General features: G+C 38.2%; 1 protein-coding gene across 4 annotated transcripts in view; it reads right to left on the reverse strand.

The window, feature by feature from the left end:
- Positions 1-15,034, reverse strand: part of LOC138764416 (storkhead-box protein 2-like) — a 407,299-nt gene that overhangs the window by 356,409 nt on the left and 35,856 nt on the right. The gene's annotated exons all lie outside the window — the stretch shown is intronic.

Consider the following 15,034-nt stretch of genomic DNA (forward strand, 5'->3'; position numbering starts at 1 on the left):
GTGGAGGAAGAAACTGATACAGGTGCCTAACCTTTTAACCAGGATTCTGAACACCAGTAATGTCCAAAAACCGACACTTTTTTCAGTGATTAAAACGCCCAACTACCTCACTCCTAGCCCCCACTGTCCATCACCCCCCCCAGCCATCCGTCAGTCAGTTGCTCCCCCCACCGCCCCCAGCCATCCATCACCTGCCCCATCTAACTCCTGACGCCCCCTTCAACTCCCAACGCGGCACCAGGGCTGAAGTGCTGCTGAGCCTGGAGTTTACTCACAGCAGCTCAATGTGGGAGCGATGGCCATTTTCCTTACCCATAAATCCTCATGAAGCTGGAACTGCTCTGGCACTGGCAGTGCAGTTCCAGTTGCGTGAGGGATTATGGGTAAGGAAGACGACATTTCCCCCGCATTGAGGAAGCCGCCACCTGCTTCTCACCCACCAGGTGCTCGGGGCTGGGAATCACCTTTCCACCAAAGGTAAGATATGGCAGAGACAGGAGAAACAGCAGGGACGATGGTCTGAGCCAGTTTTGTTTTGAAGTTTTACTTTAAGATAAAAAAATGCTAGTGATATTATGCGCTTTTATGGTTGTTATTTATTTAAATTCATTTAACACCCCATGCCCCCTGTTTTGTGCGATATTGCGCAATTTTGAAACATCACATTTGCTTAAAGGGACCGCCATTTTAAAATGATTCTCAAATCCGGAAGATTCTGAACAACGGCAGGTTTCCGGTCCCGACGATCCCAGATAAATTTAAGATAGAACAATTTAAGGGTAGAGATAGAGAAAGTATAGATAAACTATTCCCATTGGTGGAAAAGGGGCAAGGCCCAAATGATATGCAATCAAAATGATTGGCAAAACAAAAGTGACATCTTTGTTGAAAATAATTATATTGCTGTTTCCGGCAAAAATACACATAGTATCACCCAAATATAATGCAAAGATGAAACTTAAGTTGGAAGTAGTGATTGGATTTTGTCTGATATTCTATTCATTCTATTTGTTGGCCGAAAACGCAATTTTACTTCGCGACACAAACGAATGTGTGGAGGAAGACAAATTGGCTAACCGAAGCCGATCTGCTTACCATAACGGCTGGTCCATTAAGATTAAGCTCTCCTGGGAGAGAAACAAAAGCAAGGAAAGAAAAAAATCAAACAACTGATCAGCTCAAGAAAACTTAAGAAAATTACACATATTAATTTATACATACTCCTATTTGCCTGTGACACAGACAGAAAGCCTTTCAGCCCTTCAAGTCTGTGCTACCTCTCAGAGCAATCCCAGTCTTATTCCTATACTCTGCTCGAGCTTGAGCTTCTTGTGGCCAATCATTTCAATTCCTCCAACCATTGAATAATCAAAGTTTTTTTTAAACTTTATTCATTCATTCAAAATACAGATAATAAGTAACATATATAACAATAAACAAAGCATGAACGTTATATTTTATATATATTAAAAAAAAGAAAGAACAAAAAGGAAAGAAACCCCCCCCCCCCTCTTTCAGCCAACTCTCCTAAGGAGAGCCATAAAGAAAAAAGAAAAAAATAAAGAAAAGCAAAGCATACATATTAAAATCTAGTCAATATAAATCAAAATGTAAATATTCTGAATATAACAACTACCTATTAATAAAAAAAACTATAGTTTTCCACGAAACATATGTAATTTTTTCCATTATTAAACAATATTTCATCTCATTATGCCAAAAGTCTCAAATTTAATCATTTCAGGTAAAATCATATCTCTACCGAACACATGTTTTACCAAAGATTGAACTTGATAAAAATACGCTTATGCTTAATCGGACTGTTTAAACCCCGAACATTAAAAGTAGGAAACTTCAACTTTGACATATCCACTAATATTACTAAAAACTAATAATATCAATATATAAAGATTCAGATCAACGTAAATAGGCCCTCCAATAGGAGAAAAAGAAACCACAAGTTAAAGTCTAAATAAAATGAAAATTAAAAAAAAGATAAAAAGAAAACCCCCCCCAAAAAAAACTACCAAAAGGTAGTAATCCCTAAACAAAAGTTGGATGTGGATCACCCACCAGTGGCTGATGACTAGTAGAACATAGAGCAAATTTCTCCCTCCCCAACCAAACAAAGAATAACAAAAGATATCATAATGACATAAAAAGAAAATAAAAATAAGGAAGGTCTTCTATTCATCCAAAAAATTCCAGACTCAGTGACCCCATTTCAAGGAAATGGACTCTTTCCATTCCTATTTCTCCCATTTCTCCCGTTTCTCCCATTTCCAGAACAACCAGATTTTTCTTTAGGAGACAATGGTGGGCTACGTCTTTTTCCTCTTGCATCTTGCAACGACTCAGCAAAACTCATTGCTTCACGCTCATTCTCAAAAAACCGAGATTGAAAGTCTCCACAAAACACCTTCAACACTGCTGGATAGCGAAAAGTAGACTTATAACCTTTACGCCACAAAACTTCTTTAACTGGATTAAATCGACGCCGACGCTGAATAACCTCGACTCAAATCAGGATAGAAAAAAACTCTACTATTCTGAATCATTAACGGAGCTTGTCGTTGTCTCGCCTTTTGCACTGCTAAACGAAGTATCCTTTCTCTGTCCAAATAATTCAAACATCGAATTATCACGGGTCTCAGTGGTTGACCAGGCAGAGGTCTTCTTCTTAAGGCTCTATGAGCTCTTTCCAATACCAGACCTCCAGAGAAAAATTCCTGCCCTAGTATTTGTGGAATCCATTCGGTAAAAAAACGAAGAGGATCTTGTTCTTCCATACCTTCTGGCAAACCAACAATCTTCACATTATTCCTTCTACTTTGATTCTCCAAATAATCTACTTTCCTCTCTAACTCCCTCTCACGTTCTCGCAATTCCTTAACGGATTTTTCCACCTCCAACACTTTTTCTGTATTAGAAGCCACTTGTTGTTGACATTTCAAAAAATCAGCCTGAAATTGTTTAAAATCTTCACAAGATGCTTCCACACGTATTTTAACTGTATCCAGTTCCAAACTGAGTCTGAAATGTTTCATTCAGCATAGGCTGAATGATAAGGCTTAGCTGTTTACACTGTAATTCAGAAAAGCTCAGCCCTCCTTTCTCTTGCGTAGTGGCAGAACCAGGTAACTGCAGATCCTGCTGCATCTCAACAACAGGCAGTTTAACAGTTTTACTGCGAGTCTGGACTCCCAGCGACGGCACCCCGACTTCCTCAGGGGCCCGACGCTGTTCTCCCCCCGCAACCCGTTGTTGCTTCAAAAACTCATGGAAAAGATCAAGATATTCAGGTTGGAACACTTCCTGGGGAATTTAAAGTCGGCAGGCTTCCAGAATCAGGATCCACATCGGGGGCACACACACCTTCCTTCTGAGAACGGGTAATTCCAGCGATGTCCTTCTCCTGGTGAGTAGTAGTCATTTTTTTTATCAGCTCCCACAGGCAATCTCTGTGGTTTAGGCTTGAAAGAAAGCAAACCTGAAATTGTAGCAGACTGTTTAGGCTCTAAATCTTCAACACTCCAAAAATGTAGTTTCTTCTGTACTTGAGGTTTAATCTTTTTACCATTAATAGCCATAACAATTCCTTGATACTTTAAACTAAGTTTTAAAAAATTTAAACCTGAAAACAAAGAGTTAAAAACAGGTTCTTAAAAGTCTGGCCAGAGAGGTCGAGATTACACGTCTAGACTCTACGCTATCTTGCCACGGCCCCCAATTATCCAAGCTTAGGCAACACCCACCCCCACCTGATTACACTCTTCTTTACCTATTCTTGGACTCAGTTAGGAGATCGTATGGAGAGACGTGATCCTTCTCACTAGATTTCTTCTACAGATTGCACACAGGTGATGCCTTACAGCTAAGTTCAAAAAGGAAAAACTATCTTTATGACATAAAAGTTTATATGAAATTATGTTTCTTTTCTCAATTAGAAGTGTGCACATTTTACATTTGCAAGGAGTCGGTCAAGCTCAGATGAAACTATTATTATTTTGAAGCTTTGACAACACTTATGTCAAAGCTTATAAATAATGGCCACTTGCATGAAATGCAATAGTTTTCTCAACCCAACAATTAACATGATTGCAAGAGTAAGGGCGAAGTGCAATTGGTAACAACAAACCTTGACAAAAGTATGCCCAATGCAATCAGATGTTTCTTACAATTTGGCAACAAATAACACTGAAATGGGAAACCCTCCCCCCCCCCCCACCCCTGCCAAAAGCTGAAACTTCCTCCAGCAAATCATCAAGCAGAGACGGAGCTCGATGAAGGAGAACACCAGGCCTTGTGTTCATCCTCTTACAATTGTTGGATTAGTATTAATTCCAGAGAAACTAAAGAAGCTCTTACTTTAACCTACTGTATTACCTCAAGAACTTAGCTTGTTTTTATTAAGTTTATTAAGTTTATCGGTACTATTCATCAAACAGTTCAGGAGGTGCAACCTGAGACTTAAGATAAGATTGTTATCGTTGGAAGAGTGGAACAGAGATGCAGTGAACTTTTTAATATGGAGACTTTCAGGCTAAACTATTGCAACATCTTGCATTCAGAAAGAATAATTACTTTAATACATTAGGTCCAAAAATCCACTTGCCAGAAATCATGACCACCCGAGAAGTTAGACTTTCCGAAAACTCTCAATCTGTTTACATTTACCTGGATTTTGTGGGTGTGCGTAAGTACCACAGACACTAAGCTGCATTTTTCTTTTTCTTTAAAACTGCTCATTTTGAGAAATGAAGCATGCTGCATTTGCTTAAACGATCAAAAGTTACCGGTTCATCTCTTTGTTATTCCTCCTTAAATTTGAATTTTAAAATTTAAAATTTTTAAATTTGAATCTGCAAAATCCAAAAATCCAAACCGACCTAATCCCAGAGGAGTCTGGATTTTAGGATTTCTGCTGTAATCAGATTCATCATATTGGGGTCTTGATTTCAGAACATCTCCCTCAATTATGTAAAACTGCATCCTGATGTACTTCATTACATGTCTGTTCAAATAGCCACCTGACAATTTAAATGACACTGATGGTGTTTTGAATGAATTTTAATTGCATGGTATGTCTTAAGATTATCACTTCTCTCTCCTCGAAATGCTTCCATGCACTTGATGAAGTAACACAATAATGGCTATTTACATTACTTTCAATTCCAAATGGAGGTGAGAGATAACAGACCACCACAGAACATGCTTTTAGGTTTATGGCATGTTTGCCTTCATTGGTTGGGGATAAAGCTGGGGAAGTTATGCTGCAGCTGTTTGAAACTGCACAGAAATGCAGGAAGGAATGGAAATAGAAAGGGCTCAGAGAACATTAGCCCCGAAACTACAGTCACAACAAAAACCAAGATCCGTTTTAGTAAAATTCCTGAGATACACGACAAGAGAAAATATATTGGAGAAGGCAATTAATAAAATGAGAGAAGACAAAAAAAACCAATGGAATACAAAGGTTAAACTCCACAGCACGAACAGCTAAGAGAGACCCAACAGCAGGGCTCTCAGATGGAAGATAAAGAAAACAATGGGAACAGGAGGGGTGAGAATGAAAAAAGGAAACCAGAGACACAACAGATAACCAGCCCAGAAGAAAAGGACCAACATCAAGACACCATGGAAAAAAATACCCAACAAACTGAGACAAGCAGCTCAACAAGAAAGTCAGAAGAGACACAGATACAAGGAAGAGAAATAGAAGACACAAACCCAAGAGCAGACACAGGAGAAGGAGAACACCAAGCTCTGCACAGAGGAATAGGAGGTAAAATGAATGGACAGTACATAGATTTTAAAAAATTCAAGAACAAATGAAAACATTAAAAGAATGACTGACACTAGAATTTAGTGAAATGAAAAGAAAAATGAAAAGTACAGAAGAAAAAGTGAGTAGAATAGAGCTGGTCATAACAGATGTAGGGAAAAGATTAGAAAATGTGGAAGAATGTGTAATGGCGGTAGAAATGGAAGTGAACGACTTTAAAAGAAAATTGGAAGAAAGTGACAATAAAGTTAAAGAAACACTGGAGTTGTTAGCTCAGAAGATGGATATAATGGAAAACTATAGTAGGCGAAACAATATAAAGATAGTGGGCCTTAAGGAAGATGAAGAAGGCAAAAATATGAAAGAATTTATAAAAGAATGGCTCCCAAAAGTCCTGGGAATGCCAGAAATGCAGGAAGGAATGAAAATAGAAAGGGCACACAGAACATTAGCACCGAAACCACAGTCACAACAAAAACCAAGATCCGTTTTATTAAAATTCCTGAGATACACGACAAGAGAAAATATATTGGAGAAGGCAATGAAAAAAATGAGAGAAGACAAAAAAACCACTGGAATACAAAAGTTTAAAAAAAATTTCTACCCAGACATAAGTTTTGAGCTCCTGAAGAAGAGGAAGGAGTTTAACACAGCAAAATCGATCCTATGGAAGAAAGGCTATAGATTTATGTTAAGATATCCAAAATAGTTATCCCGGGCCAGCAAAACAGACTGTTCTTGGATCAAGAGAAAGCTCGAGAATTTGCAGAATGCCTGCAAGACAGAAAGAGAGATGAAGAGATGTAACAAGAACAAAGAACGACGACAAACTACATATAAAGAAGTAAAAATAATGTATAAGTAAGAACTAAAGGAGGGAAGAAAAGGGAAGAAAGGGAGAAGGGGGAAAAAAGAGGAAGGGGAGGGAAATAAATAAATAAATAAACAGATAGATAGATAGATAGATAGATAGATAAATAAATAAATAAATAGATAGATAGATAGATAGATAGATAGATAGATAGATAGATAGATAGATAGATGAATAAATAAATAGAAAAGAAAAAGAAAAAGAGAAGAAAAGAGGGGGAACTTGGTTGTAATGTGAAGATAAAAGTCTTTTCTGGAGGGGGTTGGGTGGGAGAGAATAACAGTCACTGCAAAATCAGTTGACACTTGCGAACAGTTCGCAGTCCGAATGCAGACGGGAGTTGTGGTTGCCTGGCAAGGGACAAGGGGTGACTCAGAGAGGGGGGGGGACACTTGTGGTTAAGGGAATTTTAGATGTGGGAATGGTTGAAATATTTTATGTTTTAGAAGTGTTGTCATACAGTGCATTCAAAAAAAAACAGAAATGGAAATGGGGAAAAGGGGAAAGGTGGTGGTGAGGAAGCGGAAATGAGATGTAAACAAAGTATGAAATGGCCATGTTGAACTATATGACTATAAATATTAATTGAATATATAACCAAATCAAAAGAAAGAGCCTATTAAATTTACTGAAAAAAAATAGATATAGCATTCGTGCAGGAAACGCATCTAATTGAAGTGGAACATAATAAATTAAGGAGAGACTGGGTCGGGCACGTAATGGCAGCATCATATAATTCAAAAGCCAGAGGAGTAGCTATATTAATCAATAAAATTGCACTAATCAAAATAGAGGAGGAAATAAGATCCAGCAGGGAGATACGTAATATATTCAGAACTCTGGAACTCTGGAATTTGGTCAATATATATGCACCTAATGAAGACGATCAAAAGTTTATGCAAGATATTTTTTGAAGATTGTAGATATGCAGGGGAATATATTGATAGGAGGGGACTTTAACCTTAATTTGGATTCAAAGTTGGATAAAAACTGGACAAAAGACTAGCAGAAAGAACAAAGTAGCCAAATTTATGGTTAAATCAATTCAGGAAATGCAACTTTTGGATATATGGAGGAGACAACACCCAAAGGAGAAGGAATGCTCATATTATTCAAGTGGACATAAAACATACTCAAGGATTGACCCGTTCCTGTTGTCAGCCAATATCCAGGGGAGAGTAAAGAATATAAAGCTCGGATCACTCACTCCTGTTATTAGAAATAGAGCTTGAGGATATCCCACCAAGAACGTAAAGATGGAGATTAAACTCCATGCTACTTAAAAGACAGTATTTTAGAGAATTTATTGAGCGCCAAATTAAAATGTACTTTGAAATAAATACAGAATCAGTGAAAGATAAATTTATATTATGGGATGCAATGAAAACCTTCATCAGAGGGCAGATAATAAGTTATGTAACTAAGATGAAGAACGACTACAATTGGGAAATAGAAGCTGGAAAGGGAAATAGTAAGTACAGAAAAATAACTAACAACAAGGGAAGATACAACAAAAAGAAGATAATTGGCAGACAAAAAAATAAAATATGAAACACTACAAACATATAAGGAGGAGAAGAACATAATGAAGGTAAAGCAGAAGTATTATGAGCTAGGAGAAAAAACGCACAAAATACTAGCTTGGCAGCTTAAAACAACAAGCTAAAAGAATGGAAAAGAGCTAAAGGAAAAAGGACAAACAAATTATATATAACACAACAGAGATCAATGAAAACTTCAAGGAATTCTACAAGCAATTATACCGAACTGAGAATGAAGGGAAAGAAGACAAAATAGATGAGTTTTTAGCTATAACTGAACGACTGAAATTACAAGAAGAGGAGCAAAACAAATTGATAAAACCATTTGAAATAGAGGAAATACAGGATATATTAAAAAAGCTACCGAACAATAAAATGCCGGGAGAGGACGGATTCCCAATAGAATTCTATAAAACATTTAAAGAGTTATTAATTCCTCCTCTCCTGGAAGTAATGAACCAGACAGAAAAATCACAAAACATGCCAGATTCATGTAAAACAGCAATAATTACAGTAATACCAAAGATGGGGAAAGATCCACTAACACCAGCATCGTATAGACCAATATCTCTACTTAACTCAGATTAAAAGATAATAGTAAAACTATTAGCAAACAGATTGGCCGACTGTGTACCAATAAATAGTAAAACTAGATCAAACTGGATTTAGTAAGAAAAGACGAACAACGGACAATATCTGTAAGTTCATTAACTTAATCCTTGCAGTACGAGGAAATAAGACGTCAACAGTGGTGGTTGCTTTAGACGCAGAGAAAGCCTTTGACAGGGTGGAATGAAATTATTTATTCAAAGTACTACAGAGGTTCAACCAGCTAGAGAAATATATTAATTGGATTAAAGTATTATATAAGGGACCATTGGCGAAGGTTACAGTAAATGGATATATATTGAACCAATTTAAATTAAGCAGATCAACTAGGCAGGGATGTCCACTATCTCCCTCACTGTTCGCTTTAGCTATAGAAATCTTGGCAGAACTGATAAGAACAGAAAATCAAATAAAAGGGATAAAAATAAAAGAGAAGGAATATAAAATCAGTCTATTTGCAGAAGACATCATAGTATACTTAACAGAACCAGAATTATCAATAAAAGAATTACATAAGAAATTAAAAGAACATGGAGAAATATTGGTGTACAAGATCAACGCAAATAAAAGTGAAGCAATGCCAATGAATAATGCGGATTTCACAAAGTTTAAGAAAGAATCACCATTTAAATGGCAAACACAAGCAATCCAATAACCTAGGTATTCAACTAGATAATAATCTAGGCCATCTATACAAATTAAATTATCAGCCATTAATGAAGAAATTACAAGTTGACTTAGAACATTGGGAAGATTTACCACTAACACTGATAGGAAGGGTAAATTGCATTAAAATGAATATCTTCCTAAGGATACAATACCTATTTCAATCGTTACCAATTCCCTTAACAGAGAAATTCTTCAATGAGCTAAAGAAAATAATAAGGAAATTCTTATGGAAAGGGGGGAAATTGAGGATAGCACTAGATAAATTAACAGAATGGTACAAACAAGGGGGCTTACAGCTACCAAACTTTAAGAATTATTATAGAGCAGCACAATTAAGATATCTATCAGATTTTTATCAAACAAGGGAAAAACCAGATTGGACCAGGTTAGAGCTAGATAAAATAAGGGAGAAGGTACCAGAACATATACATTATAAGTGGGATGAAAAGCTGGTGCAACATAGAAGTTCACTAGTATTGCACCATCTGCTCAACATTTGGAAGAAGATTCACGTAGAAAGGGAAAAAACAAATTGCCAACTACCAAAATTATTATTGACGCAAAATCAACTAATCCCTTTCACAATAGATAACCTTTCCTTTAAAGAATGGGAGAGAAAAGGGATCAAAAGAATAGAAAATTGTTTTTTGGGAAATAATTTATTATCTTTTGAACAAATGAAGTACAAATATGGTATAACTCATGGTACAATGTTTGCATACCACCAACTGAAAACCTACTGAAAGGACAAATTGGGAACCAGGCTGAGGTTACCAGAGGGAAGCAGCTTTGAATATGTGATTACAGACACAATGATAATTAAAAGATTTATAACAAACATGTACATCAAGCTGCAAGAGAAAGAGAACAATGAAATAAGATGCAAACCCAAACAAAAGAGGGAAAATGATCTAAACATGAAGATAAAAAATGAAATATGGGAAAAGCTATGCTCTGGAACTATGAGAAATACAATAAACACGAGGTTACGCATGATACAATATAATTGGTTACACAGGCTATATACCACGCCCCAAAAGTTAAATAAATGGGACCCAACAGTATTAGATAGATGTTTTCGCTGTAAGAAGGAAACGGGAACAACAGTACATGCAATTTGGGCATGTGAGAAAGTGGAAAAGTTTTGGGAAGATCTAAATCAGGTATTAAATAAAATCACAAAAAGCAACATACCAAAAAATCCAGAGATCTTTCTTCTAAGTAATATAAGAAGTAAAGAATTAGGCCTCAAATTGGATGAAGTGCAAAAAAGATGTATTGACAGCCTTAGCTGTCGCAAAAAATGTATAATGTCAACCTGGAAATCAGAAGAGAGACTGAGAGTACAGCAATGGTACATAGAAATGAATAAATGTATTCCATTGAAAAAATAACATATAATTTAAAAAATAAAGTCACAGTACTCGAACAAATTTGGGAACCGTACATGGAACACAACAGAGAGGGCCTACCGCGGACCTCCACCCCCTAAAATGATAGAATGAGAAGAAGACGAAATGAACTGACCCAGTGTGTAAAAGTAGATGACACAATTTTCTTGTTTATTTTCATTGTGTGATGACATTGTTTAGTGGGTTTATTGTCTTGTATATGTTGAACCTTTAGTGGGTTTGGAGGGGGGTGGGAAGGAGGGAGGGGAAGGGGGAAAAAGGGGAGAAAATGCCACTGTGTATATTTAAGAGGGAAATGTTTGTGTGTATTTTGGTTAATATGGTTCATAGTGTGAAAAATAAAAAACATTTTTAAAAAAAGGAACAGTAGCCATGGAGAAATCTATGAACAAAAAAATGTATGCATAAAGCATAGGAATTTCAAACACATGCAAGTAACAAGTCAAAAATATTCATGTCATTATGTGCTGCATATTCGTGGGCACCATGGTGTAGAGAAATATTGTTTCATCTTGTTGTATATGTACAGTCAAATGATAATAAATTTGAGCTTGGAAAAAAAAAGAAAAATATACATCCATGGAATAGTCAGAGACTTTTCCGCAGGATGGGAATGCAAGTACTAAAGACCATAGTTTTAAGGTGCTAAGGGGAAAGTTTATAGAAGTCCGAGGATGGTGAGTGTCTGGAATGAGCTGACTGTGAAGAAGGGGGTGTGTGTGTATGGGGAGATTGATGGAAGCAGGGTTCGAATCCTGCGCTGTCTGTAAGGAGTTTGTACTTTCTCCCTGTATCTGCATGGGTTCTGGTTTCCTCCCACCACTCAATACATTCCAGGGGTTGTGGGTTAATCAGGTGTAATTGGGCGGCATGGGCTCATGGGCTAAAATGGCCTGTTAACATGTGTGGTGCGCTGTTAGACAGAACCAGACACACACAAGGTAAAGACTGTACAACAGGCTTTAATCAACAACGACTTCCACAGAGCCAGGCTGGCTATTGCTGCAGTCACTTTGAATGAGACTTTGGAGGCCGGCGCAGGCTTATATCCGGAGGGTGATTGACACCTGACCGGGTGGGGCTTGATCCATTCAGGTCGACTGATTGACAGCCTGCCAGGTGTTGTCCTGTCCCCCTTACACTCCTGCAGGTACAGAGGTTGCCCCTGGTAGTGTACCACCACACCATGCTGTATATCTAAATTTTTTTTAATTTAAAAAGACATCTGGATTATGTAAATATGTGGGAACTCACATTAAGTGCTGGAGAACATCATGCAGCATCTATGGGGAGGTAAAAGCCAGTCAACGTTTCTGGCCTGAGCCCTTCCACATACATAAAACAGTAAGTTCACATAACAACAGACAATTTTTCAATGCTGTTTCACTTACCCGCATCCCCACATTATAAGTATCTGTGTCACTGATCTTTTGGATGCTAAAACTGAATCTAATAGAAATTGTGTTTCTGTAGCAAGTGCACTCAGTAGTCAGCCATTAGAGGAATGGGGGCTTGGTGGGTGAGATAGGAATGTGAGTTCTGATCCAAGTAGGAGGGGTATGGGAGCACAGGGATAATGTGTAGAAGATAAACATATCAGTTACCTGAGGAGGGATCCAAATTTGGGTCAGTAAAAGTTAATTAGGTTTGTGGCAGTAAGAGGTAAAGAATGTTGTTTTCCCAGCTATACTTCAAATGCACAAGAAATAAGTCAAGAAACTCAGATGTAGAAACATGATTCAGAGTAGAAAGTTCCCTGTGAATATTTGAAGCTGTGTGAACTGACTCGACATGGCCTCCACTGCAATTCACTCCATAAAAGGAGCATTTTCAACCATAAGACACTAAACTACCACAAAGTTAACCACATCTCCAGTTCTTAAACTATATTTGTTTTAAATAAAAAGTCAAAGAAACTCCTAATATAGTAAAGTCCAGTGACCTAATTTGGGGTGTGAGGGGAGGGGTTTAAAGACATTTTTCATATGTGAAGCAAACAAATTTATGTTTTATCTCAGGCATTCTTGAACACTCCTTCCACTGTTGCCCTCCCTCATGTAACATTGCAGCAGTGATCCTTTTTAATTAGTAGCAAATTGTGAAATTCAGCTCATTGATGAAGAATATTATCCTAAATTTTACTATCAGGGAGAGCCCATAATCCTGTCAGCAGGTGCATTCCAGAGCAGGAATGCTTCAAACAGCTGAGAGGTAGCGATGGGAGGAGGTACCAGCAGCCCATGGGATGTTTTGAGAATAAGCTATGTTGACGCATTGGAAATCTGTGTTCAAGAGCCTTGGAGCAATGCCACAGATGGTGGTTAATATTCACAGCCAGCTGGAGCCAGAACTGATGTCCAGACTTTAGAAGTGGCGATCAAAGTTAATATCAACACTATCTTGCCATCATTGTCATCGATGGAGATATTTATCAGATTTCAGTCAGGAATATGTAACTCCACAGGCTTACTTGGCAAGGCAGCCAAATACATCAACTCTGTTGTACATGAAGCCAGTCTACAAGAACAGGCAGCCCTACTGCTGTTGCTGGCCTCCCATGTGTAGAGTGACCACCAGATGATAGTTCGGTCAGTGTGTGCAAGATTCCCTGGCAAATGCCATGATGCCCACATCCTCCATCAACTCCTGCTTTTTCCTCATCTAATTGTATGTTGATACATAGAATCGAAAGAGGCCACTCAGCTCATCGAATTTGTGCTGATCATCATGTAACCATTGGTACCAATCCTCCTTTTCTCCCCATATTCCTGGATTGAATGAATCTACTGACTCTGTACAGTGGCTAATTAACCTATTAAACAGCATGCTTTTGCATGAGAATTATGGGAGGAAACTGGAGTCCATGCAGCCATGGAAAGAATGTGCAATATCCATACAGAGAGTGCTCGAGGTGCTGTTCAAATTCAGGTGGCTAGAGATGTGTGGCAGCTGATCTGCTATGACCATTGCCCAATTCTTGGAGATGAAGGGTGCAGGCTTAAAGAGTGGTTGTTGACACTTATGCATAGCACAAAGGTCATTGGGTGATGAGGTGGAAATGAGATGCAGGAGGAGGAGGAAGGGAGTTGATAAAGACAATATAGTGCTGGAAGATGGTATTAATAGAGGTGCATGCCTCTGGTTGGTATAGATGCTGTGGGCTGAGTGCCCTGTTTTCCATGCTAAAGCAAAAACCAAACCACTTGAGGATGTTGCAAAGCATCTGTGGGGGATTTGGGTGGGGGGGGGGGGTGTTGCAGGGAGAAGGAATTGTGGACGGTTCAGGTCAAGACCCTGCATGAGCACTGATAGTAGAGAGAGAAGATGGGCAGAATAAAGGGGAAAGAGGGAAGGGTAATATCTACTAGTTCCTGTCTTACTCCTCCCCCATTCCCGTTACACTGGTTACCTTCCACCTCCGTCAGTCCCAAAACATCCTTTCCTTCCCCACAGATACTGCTCATCCTACTCAGTTTCTACAGCAGTTTAATCTCTTGTCTCTCCCCTGTTTCCCCCTTTAAGATTGCTGGACAGAGGATGCTCACAAATTTACTCTGGCTAAATAAACCAACTGCTGGAGGAACTCAGCGGGTCAAGCAATAACTGCACCAGGGAGGGGGATGATGAGGGAATTGTATACATTTCAGGTAGAGATAGATGCTGCCTGACCCATTGTGTCCTTCCAACAAGTGGCTTTTTCATTCCAGATTCCAGCATCTGCAGTTTACTATGTCTCCCATCTCTCCTTGCACACCAGTCTCCCAAAGAAACCACACAGGTGTGGCAAATAGTGATGAAGGCAACAGGTTTATTCACCCTAACTGCAAGAGCCTGAGAACATGAAGGCAAGAGTCATTGATGGTCCAACTACATTTAAACAGCGTGCCTTGGTGAGACCGCACACGGAGCATTGTGTGCAGATTTGGGTTTCTTACATAGGAAACTATTTATTTGTCATAAATAGACTGTAATGAAGACAAATTCCTAAGATGGCAGATCTGTCATTCTGGATTTTATTGAAATGCACAAAACGTTGATGGGACTAGATATTTTTTCCCAAAATAAACTGTATTCACAATAAATTATTTACAAAAAAGGAAAGCATTCAAAGCCCTTTCACGTCATTAGTCTCATATCCATACATTTC

This window comes from Narcine bancroftii, chromosome 1, assembly GCF_036971445.1.
Source record: "Narcine bancroftii isolate sNarBan1 chromosome 1, sNarBan1.hap1, whole genome shotgun sequence".
Classification (NCBI taxonomy): domain Eukaryota; kingdom Metazoa; phylum Chordata; class Chondrichthyes; order Torpediniformes; family Narcinidae; genus Narcine; species Narcine bancroftii.